Raw genomic sequence first — 8,277 nt, 5'->3', positions numbered from 1 at the left:
GCCGGGCCGGGCTGGCGGGGCCGCCCTGGGGCTGCGCGCGGGGCTCGGGGACGGCGCCCGCACCGGGATCCCGCCGGCGGCTGCGGGCCCCGGAGCTGCGGCGGGAGGCAGAGCCCGGCGGGAAGGGAGCGGGGACGGGGAAGGTTTCTGCACCGGGAATGGGGCCGCTTTCTGCACCGGGAATGGGGAAGGGGTTGGTTTCTGCACTGGGAATGGGGCTGCTTTCTGCACCGGGAAGGGGTTGGTATCTGCACCGGGAATGGGGAAGGGGTTGGTTTCTGCACCGGGAAGGGGTTGGTTTCTGCATCGGGAGTGGGGCTGCTTTCTGCAATGTGATGATTTCTGCGTCTCAGGCCAGGCAGGGGGTGCAGTGCACGGGGCCCCGAGGGGGTCCTGGCGCAAAGTCCTGGGCAAAACTCCCTCACCCTGTGCCCGCAAACAGCAGAGCGCCCATGGGCGCCAGGCGCTCGCCCTTCCCTGTGCCTGGCCCCGCGGGGTCCTGAGGATGGGGCCGACAGGCTCCAGTCCTTGTGAGAGCTCCCGAGCTCCCCCCATCCCTCCCCTGTCCTGCGGTGGCTCCCCCAGGGCCTGCAGCCCCCCCGGCCAGCATCCGCAAGGGCCCCAATCCCACCAAGGAGACACTAGTTGCTCCGAGGGTGGCAGCCGGAGCCTCCGCAGCCACGGGAAGAGCTGGGGCTGTTCCCAGCCCGGCTGCTCACGTAGCCCCAAGGCTCTGGGCTGGACCGGGTGCAATCCCTGCGCTTCCCGGGATCTCTCCAGGCACATCCAAGAGGAGCCCCCTGATACAGGGCAGAAGCGCAGGCAGCTACATGAGATTCAGGGGGGTTCTCTTCCCTCTCACGGTGGCTTCCACGCTACTTGTTGGGCAGCACATCATGCAAAGCATGCAGCCTTGGAACAGCTGCCAGTCATGCCCTGGAGCAAGGGAAAGGTAGGAAATTCCCAGGGAAGGAAAGCAGGAGGACACAGGCAGAGGAGACGCTGCACAGGGCAATTCCCAGAGCCAAAGATCGGGAGCTGCTTCTCTCGCAGCACCAGAGGAGCCCGAGACCAGGCTCATTCCTTAGGGATGGCTGAGAGGGAGAGGAATCTCCCCAGGCAGCAGCCCTGGGAGGGGACACAGGGGTGAGACGCACGGTGCAAAGTTGTTGTGTCAGCTACGGGCATAAGAAAACCCCATCCCCAGGGAAAAGGGGGCCCTGGGGATTCTTTAGGAAGTTTCCAGACTCTTTGGGCAGCTCGTGGAGCAGACAGGGATGAACTGGGACTACAGCAAGGGGAGGGCAGGGGGGCCCGGCAGCCAGGCATGGTCCCACGGGGCTGTTCCTGATCCGTGACAGCCCGATTCCAGCTGCCAGGCCCTCTGTCCGGCACCACTGGTGCTCAGCCCATGGCCACAGCCCAAATGGCCACCAAAAGGTCCCACGGACCTGGCCCTCGACCCATCTCTGACGAGCACCGCGAGCCCCGGGGCTTAAGGGGCAGAAGGGACGCCCCGATCCTTGGGAAGTGCCCCCAGAGCTCTGCTTTGAGGCCGTTCACTTCTGTTTTGCACAAAAATAGGTGGGTTTGGGAATTTGCGAGTCAGTCCTGGCAGACGGGGAAACACAGCAGGATGCCAAGCTGAACGTGAGCACCCAATGTGCAGGTGTCCCTGGCGCGCGTCCTCGCTCCCATTGCCACGGCTGCGGCTCCGGGATCCCTTCAGAGCAACATGCGGAATGAGGGAGAAGTCCCAGCTCCGGGGGGCACAATCCCTATGGCCGCCCCCGCGGCTCGGGAAACACCGACCCAGCCTAGAGCCATCTGGACCCTAAATCAGCACATTCCTTATTAGCACATCCCTTATTTATGGCACAGCCATAAATGCTGCCAGTCCCGCCCCAGGGAGCTCCCACAGTGGGTCCCTTCTCCAGGAGGAAGGGGGACTTTTTTTTGTGCCTATTCTTGTTTATTCGGAAGTGTTTTTTTTGTTTGTTTTGTTTTGTTTGGGTTTTTTTTTTTTTTTTTGGTGCCTATTCTTGCTTATTTTTAAGCAGCAGAGAGCAGCCTGGTACCGTGCAGGGACTCAGAATATTCCAAAACACTCATTTAACCAAAAGGGATGGCAGAGCTGGCGGCAAAGGGGAGGCCTTCCAGGAGCAAAACCAACGGGGTATCTCTACATGGTAGATCCCATTGTGGTCCTAGGAATACATGGGAGAGGATTTAAGCTTTGCTCTATAGGCTTGAGATCTTCAGTCTTTAAATCTTAAATCTATAGGATTTAAGCGCTGACAGAGGCATCGTGTGCCCATAGTGCCCCTGTCCCCTGCCAGGCATCCCCCATGTCCCGCTGGTCCCGGATGGCTCCGGGCAGGCTCTGCCTTTGCCGATCCCAGCTCCAGCCGCCCGGGCTTTCCGGCATCGCTGCGACAGCCGGAAGGTTTCCAAAATTCCGCCTTGTTTTCCCGTCTCCGATCCTTAAGGATGCTTTGCCCTCCGGCAGCGGGTCGGCCCCGGACAGGCTGCGTGCAGGTAGGGAGCTATTTATACCCCTGCCACATCAAAGCAGCCGAGCGGGTGACGCGACGGAGCCCAGAGCAGGGAGACGGGGGGGTCGGAGCTGCCGGCAGATACCCGGAGCCGTAGCCAGGATTCCCTACGCCCGAGACGGATAGATCCGCGATCCAGGTGGCGGCTGAGAGGAAGGGCTGGCAGAGAGAGGATTCACTGGAGGACAGGAGGGCGGCTGGAGGCCCGTCCTCCTGCCACGCGGATCCGCTCCCGGCCGCTTCTCCTGGAGGCCGGGACAGCCACGGCCTCCACGCCAAGAGGCTGCAAGGTTACGCTGAGCTACTGGCCAGGGCTTTGCAACCCTGGGCACTTGCAGGGGAGCAGCTACCAGTGTTTTGGACCTGCAGCTACCGGCAGGGCATCGTAGTTTGGATGGTAGCAGCCAAAACCAGGCGGGTAGCGAGGCGTCGGGGCGGACGTCCCCGCTCAAACACCCCAGTGCTAAACTGCAGTCACCTGGGGGCTTGTGCCGAGAGATTCTGAGCGCCCTTCCAGCTCCTATAGACTCGGGCTATGGATTGACAGGCTAGTGTTAAGCGAGAGCTTAGGCAGGCGTGTGCGGGCGGCTATGGGTGCCAGAGGCTCCAGCCCTCTTCCCTCCCCAACCCGAGCGGGCTCTAGGGCAGCGCCGGAGCCCCTTGATGCTCTCAACCCCCCCGAATCCGGGCAGACTCCGGCACGGATGTGCCGGGCAATTATCGAGAGGAGGCACTTAAGAGACCCCGAGGAAACAGAGCGGGTGCTCAAAGGCTCTGCCTTAATGCGGGAGAGACTAGATGGGTGTATTTTGTCCCCAGGTGAAAATGAGCCTGCTACTGCTGCTAGCAGGGGTTGTACATGGGCATAAGAGAGCAGAACCTGTGCTGTGTTGGACCCTTGTTTCCATGATGTGCCGTGTAACCCGCTGCTGAAACGTGGGCTCGGAGAGCGGGAGCGCACCGGCCACATCGGAGCCCAGCGCGGCAGGAAAGCGGCTGCAAAAGGCACGGGCTGGTCGGAGGAGACTCCTGCGCTGCAGTTCCAGGCTGCTCCCGGGATTCCCTCCCTGAAAAACAGCTTTCAGCGCCCTCAGGAGCGGGGTTTCCGCTCCCTGGCCTTCGGAAGGGATTTTCTCACACCTTTTTTGTTTTTTTTTTTTTTAATAACACAATCTAACCAGCCCCTTCTAGTGCCTGTTTCCATGGCTATGATCCCGAGTTATTCCAGCTGCTGAGAGCTTTGCAGGGCTGTGCGGGGGCCTGCGGTGCTGCCGTGGGGTGGGAATCACGGTGGGAACACCGGGAGCAAAAGAGAACAGAGAGCAACGGAGCTAAAGGAAAACAAACCCTGGCTTTTGGGGAAGCCGGGTTTTGGGGTCCAACATGCGCCCAGCCTCTCTCTTAACCACAGGCACAGCAGATTTCAGGCTGTACCACACTTAGGCTGGGATTCTGCTGCTCCGTCTCTAAAAACACCTGATATATTTTAAGCTATGGGCTCCTGGATGCAGGCAGGATGCTGGCAGCTGCTGCCAGGATGGGACATGGGCACAAATGCCATGGATATTTGCATCCATGGGATACAGCAGGGACAGGACACCCCAAAGCAGCTGCAGGGCACATGATGGGGAGCAACATAGGGAAACAGAGCCATGCTCAGCTCCCCACCGAGACTTAACACCCCAAAACTGAAACTTTTCCCCAGCATCTCCCCTCCCTTTCCTCTTTCCAGCACACTCCATGCTCTCTGCAGCAAACTGGGATAACAGAGAGGCCTTCCCAGGTACAATTTAGCTAGCGGGAATTAGCTAAAGGGCTGGGGGGATTTGCTCACACCTGGGGCTCCATCCTCCTCACCAGCAACCCGGAGCAAAAGCCCCTTGCTGGGTGGGCAGACAGGAGCACCCCTTGATGCCGGGGGTGCTGTGTGCTCATCCGAGGCTGCCCCTTCCCACCCCCAAATCCCCCCACAGGCACAAGGTGCGTCCCCCCTGCCAAACATTCCCCGCCGTCACTAACGCGCGGGCGGCTGGTCGCGAGCACCATCTGCTCCCTCGTAATGCCACGCGGAGACGGCCCCGCTGCTTCCTCGGAGCTCCCCGCGCTGTCCTCGCGCTGTCACCCCGGCGCCTGGGTGGTTGGTGCCACCCTTGCCCGGCTCCTCCGGGTGATGCTGGAGCCTACGGGTGGAACCTGGAGTTACCTGGGGCTTTGGGGGCGGCTCTGGGCTCCTCAGGACAAGAGGGACGTGGAGCTTCTAGAGAGGGTCCAGCGCAGCACAGCGAAGATGATGAAGGGACTGGAGCATCTATCGTACGAGCAGAGACTAAGCGAGCTGAGCCTGTGTTCCCTGGAGAAGAGACGGTGGAGAGGGGATCTGATCAATGTGTCCAAGTACCTGAAGGGGAATGTAGGGAGGAAGGGGCCAAGCTCTTCTCGGTGGTGGCCAGTGCCAGGACAAGGGCCGATGGGGACAAGCTGAAGCCCAGGCAGCTCCACGTGCCCGTGAGGAAGAGCTTGTTTGGGGTGAGGGTGCCCGAGCCCTGGCCCAGGCTGCCCGGGGAGGCTGTGGAGGCTCCTGCTCTGGGCATCTCCCAACCCGCCGGGATGCGCCCGGGTGCCCCGTGCTCTGGGTGTCCCTGCTGGAGCAGAGGCTGGGCGATCCCTAGAGGTCCCTTCCAACCTCAGCCATCCTGGGATTCTGCGACTGCAACCCAGGTTTCTGTGGATTTTTGGGGGGTTACTGATGAGATAGGAGTGATGGGAGGGTTTGAATCTGGTATTTGTATCTAAATCTAGCTCCTTGCCTGAGCACGGGCAGCTTTGTGAAAGGACAGATATGTTAGAGCGAAACCGTTTCACTGAAACTGGCTGTTCTGGAGAAAAACAAAGCGTACCAAACGCAGTGTGGGTTTTGCGAGCCAAACTCCAGCACAAATCCAGCCCTTTGCAATGATCCTTAATAAAAGGGATACTCACGGCTCAGGAGAAACTCCTAAATCACCCGCTGTCGGTGCCAGAGTCAGGATGCTCCTCATTAGGGAATGCTGCTGCACCAGGAACAGCAGCAGCACTTAAATGCAAATGCTCATCTCATCATCTAACCACAGGAGATTAAATAACACTCATTTCTCCTGCTGATAGATGGTGCTCTGCCTGTGCTGGCCATGTTAAGAGGAGCTCAGGAGCGGAGCACCCTGCTTGTCTCCCCCGGGCCTTGTGTCCTTGTGTCAGGGGAATCAGCGCAGCCGGGGACCCTCTCCAAAACACCCCGAATATCAAATATCAGCCCTGTCACTAGGCTGGTCCGTGGCACATCCACAATGACAATAAGGTCCCCCCTGGACTCTTTCCAGAGGACCCTTCTCCCAGCCGTGTTGCCCTGTTAAGGAGGGAGCCGCGGGTGCGGCAAGAGGCTCCGGGGAATTCAGCCTTCCCTAAAGCACTGCTTCCAGGATAATGGCTCGCTTTGGGCTCCCGAGGCCTCCGCGGGAAGCAGCTAATGGAGAGCACGCCTGTGTTGGGGAGCGTGCCCGTCCCTTGCTGCTCGGGGTATTAATGACCGCATCCATTAGCGGGGACGGATCCCCTTTCAGCGCCACAGAAGGCTCGGCAGCGACTGTCAAAACAGCCCGGGAAGAGGGGACCCAACAGCTCCCCGCGGACCCTCTGCTAATTAAGGGTAGAGAGCAGGCCTAAGTCGCAGATGCAAAGCACACGTCCCGCCTTGGAGCAGTTCGGAGGCAGGCGGGGAATTCACGGCTCGGGTCATGGTCTGCGGCAGCCCCGCGGTCACCCATGCGGAGGACATGTCACCCGTGACAATCGGGTGACAAGACGAGCAGGAACACACAGAACAATATCTGGGGGGGTACCTCGAGCAGCTACAACAGCAGCATTGGCAGCAATTGCTCCGCTGCTCCCTTCCACGTTCGCTTCCCAAAGGCCATGCCGGGAGCATTCCCTGCAAACCACGTTCCTAGGTTCTGCAGAGGAGCCCAAGCTGGATTGGGAAGGGCAGCCCAGCGGCATCTCTCCCTGCCTGCCTCTCCAGGAGCCCCTCTCTGCCACCCCCTAATAATCGGAGCAGACAAACAGAGCAGATGCAAAGGGTCAAAGGATGCAAGAGCCCGAGTCCGCCCAGAGCCGGGGATCAAAGTTGCGGATTATACAATAAATAATTAATCAATAACTAATTAAATAATTCAAATCAGCTTAATTTCCACAAGACAACAGCACTGCTCAGCCACGGGGGAGGAAGCCATGGTGGGAAGCTGGCAGAGGAATATACATGCAGGAGGGTATCGCCACTCGCCCGCCTGTTCCCTCACACTCGCATGCTGGGACAACTGGTTACACTGAAACACCCGGCAGAGGCAGGATGCAGTTTGCTCCTGTTCAGATCCGGCATCTGTAATTTGTAAAGGGGAAAGTGTGCAGTGTTAATAGGAGCAGGAGAGGGACGGGAGCAGCACCTGGTTACTGCTCCTCAGGGAGCTCGGGGGCTTTGCTGCTGCCCTCCCTCCCCAGGGAGGGTTTCTGTGTCCCCCGGACGGCCAACGCTCCCAACGCGTCTCAAATAACTCTGCAAATATAGCTTCAAATAAATCGCAAATAGCAAAGAAATCCAGCACCCTCCCGCTCCTTCCTTTCCTTTAAAAATGAGAGGAAAAATGAATGGAGGAGGGCAGAGCGACAGCGTCCGTCCGTGCACATCCCGGGTGCCGAGAGAGGACACGGAGCCTCAGAACACGGGGCTGAGGAAGGACTAACAGGAGGTGTCTTGATTTTAATATCCTGCTATGGGGCGCGAGGACAATTTCAGTGCTCGCTGCCCCTGGGCACGGTGACACACTGGTAGAGCAAGCAAACTGCAGAGACTTGGGCTAATTAACTTACTAATTAGCGCCGCGATGCTCCCGCCTGCAAGCCCACCCTGCAGCAGCGCGGGACTCTGCAGGGCTCCGTGCTGCCCGGAGCGAGCAGAAAGCTGGGCCTTGTCCCAAAGTGCTTACGAGGGAAGCACAAGGCACGGGAGAGGGAAGCAGGCGAGGGGGACGCAAGGGAACAATGAGGCACTGTTGGCCCAAAGGCCGTGGGTTCGGTGCATGGCGCGTTGCGGGCACGAGTCTTGTTGACATCAAGCGATTTCCTAGGACTGACTTAGTTCAGGGCTTGCAGAACAGGCAGCTTGCATGGAAATGCGGCTCAGCCCTTCACCTCCTCGTCTCTAAGCTGCCCAGCTGCAAGAGCAGCTCTCCCCTTCTCCCTGTGGCCAGGGACCAGCTCCAGCCTCGGGTAAGGGGCCGTTTGATCAAAATACTAATTTTGAAGGCAGTAAAATGCAGGCTGCGCTGGCCAACTTGGAAGATGAAGCTCGAGCTCTGGGATTTGGCCACTTCCAAGCACCAGGATGAGGCTGAGGATAGGGATGAAAGCCAGAGGCCAGGGGGCTTTTCCAGTCCCTGTGAGTTGCAGTTATCACAAGTCGTGCGCCGTATTTTGCTGCACTCCCCAATGCACCTGGGGTGCACAGGGGAGGGAAAGAAGGGCAGGGAGCAAAAGGAGGAGGAATCATTTCCCGACTGGAATTATGAGGCCAGAAAGGAAAGGAGATTCCTCTGACCCCTGTGCCAGCTGTGCTGGGCAATCATGCCACACAAATGTCCCCAATAACCCAATCGGCCTTTTTCCCTTCTCTTGCAGGGTTTCTGCCTCTGCA

Source organism: Nothoprocta perdicaria, unplaced genomic scaffold (assembly GCF_003342845.1).
Source record: "Nothoprocta perdicaria isolate Ctin4 unplaced genomic scaffold, notPer1 scaffold_97, whole genome shotgun sequence".
Taxonomy (NCBI): domain Eukaryota; kingdom Metazoa; phylum Chordata; class Aves; order Tinamiformes; family Tinamidae; genus Nothoprocta; species Nothoprocta perdicaria.
The sequence above is the reverse complement of the archived record's forward strand: the minus strand, read 5'-3'. Positions refer to the sequence as shown.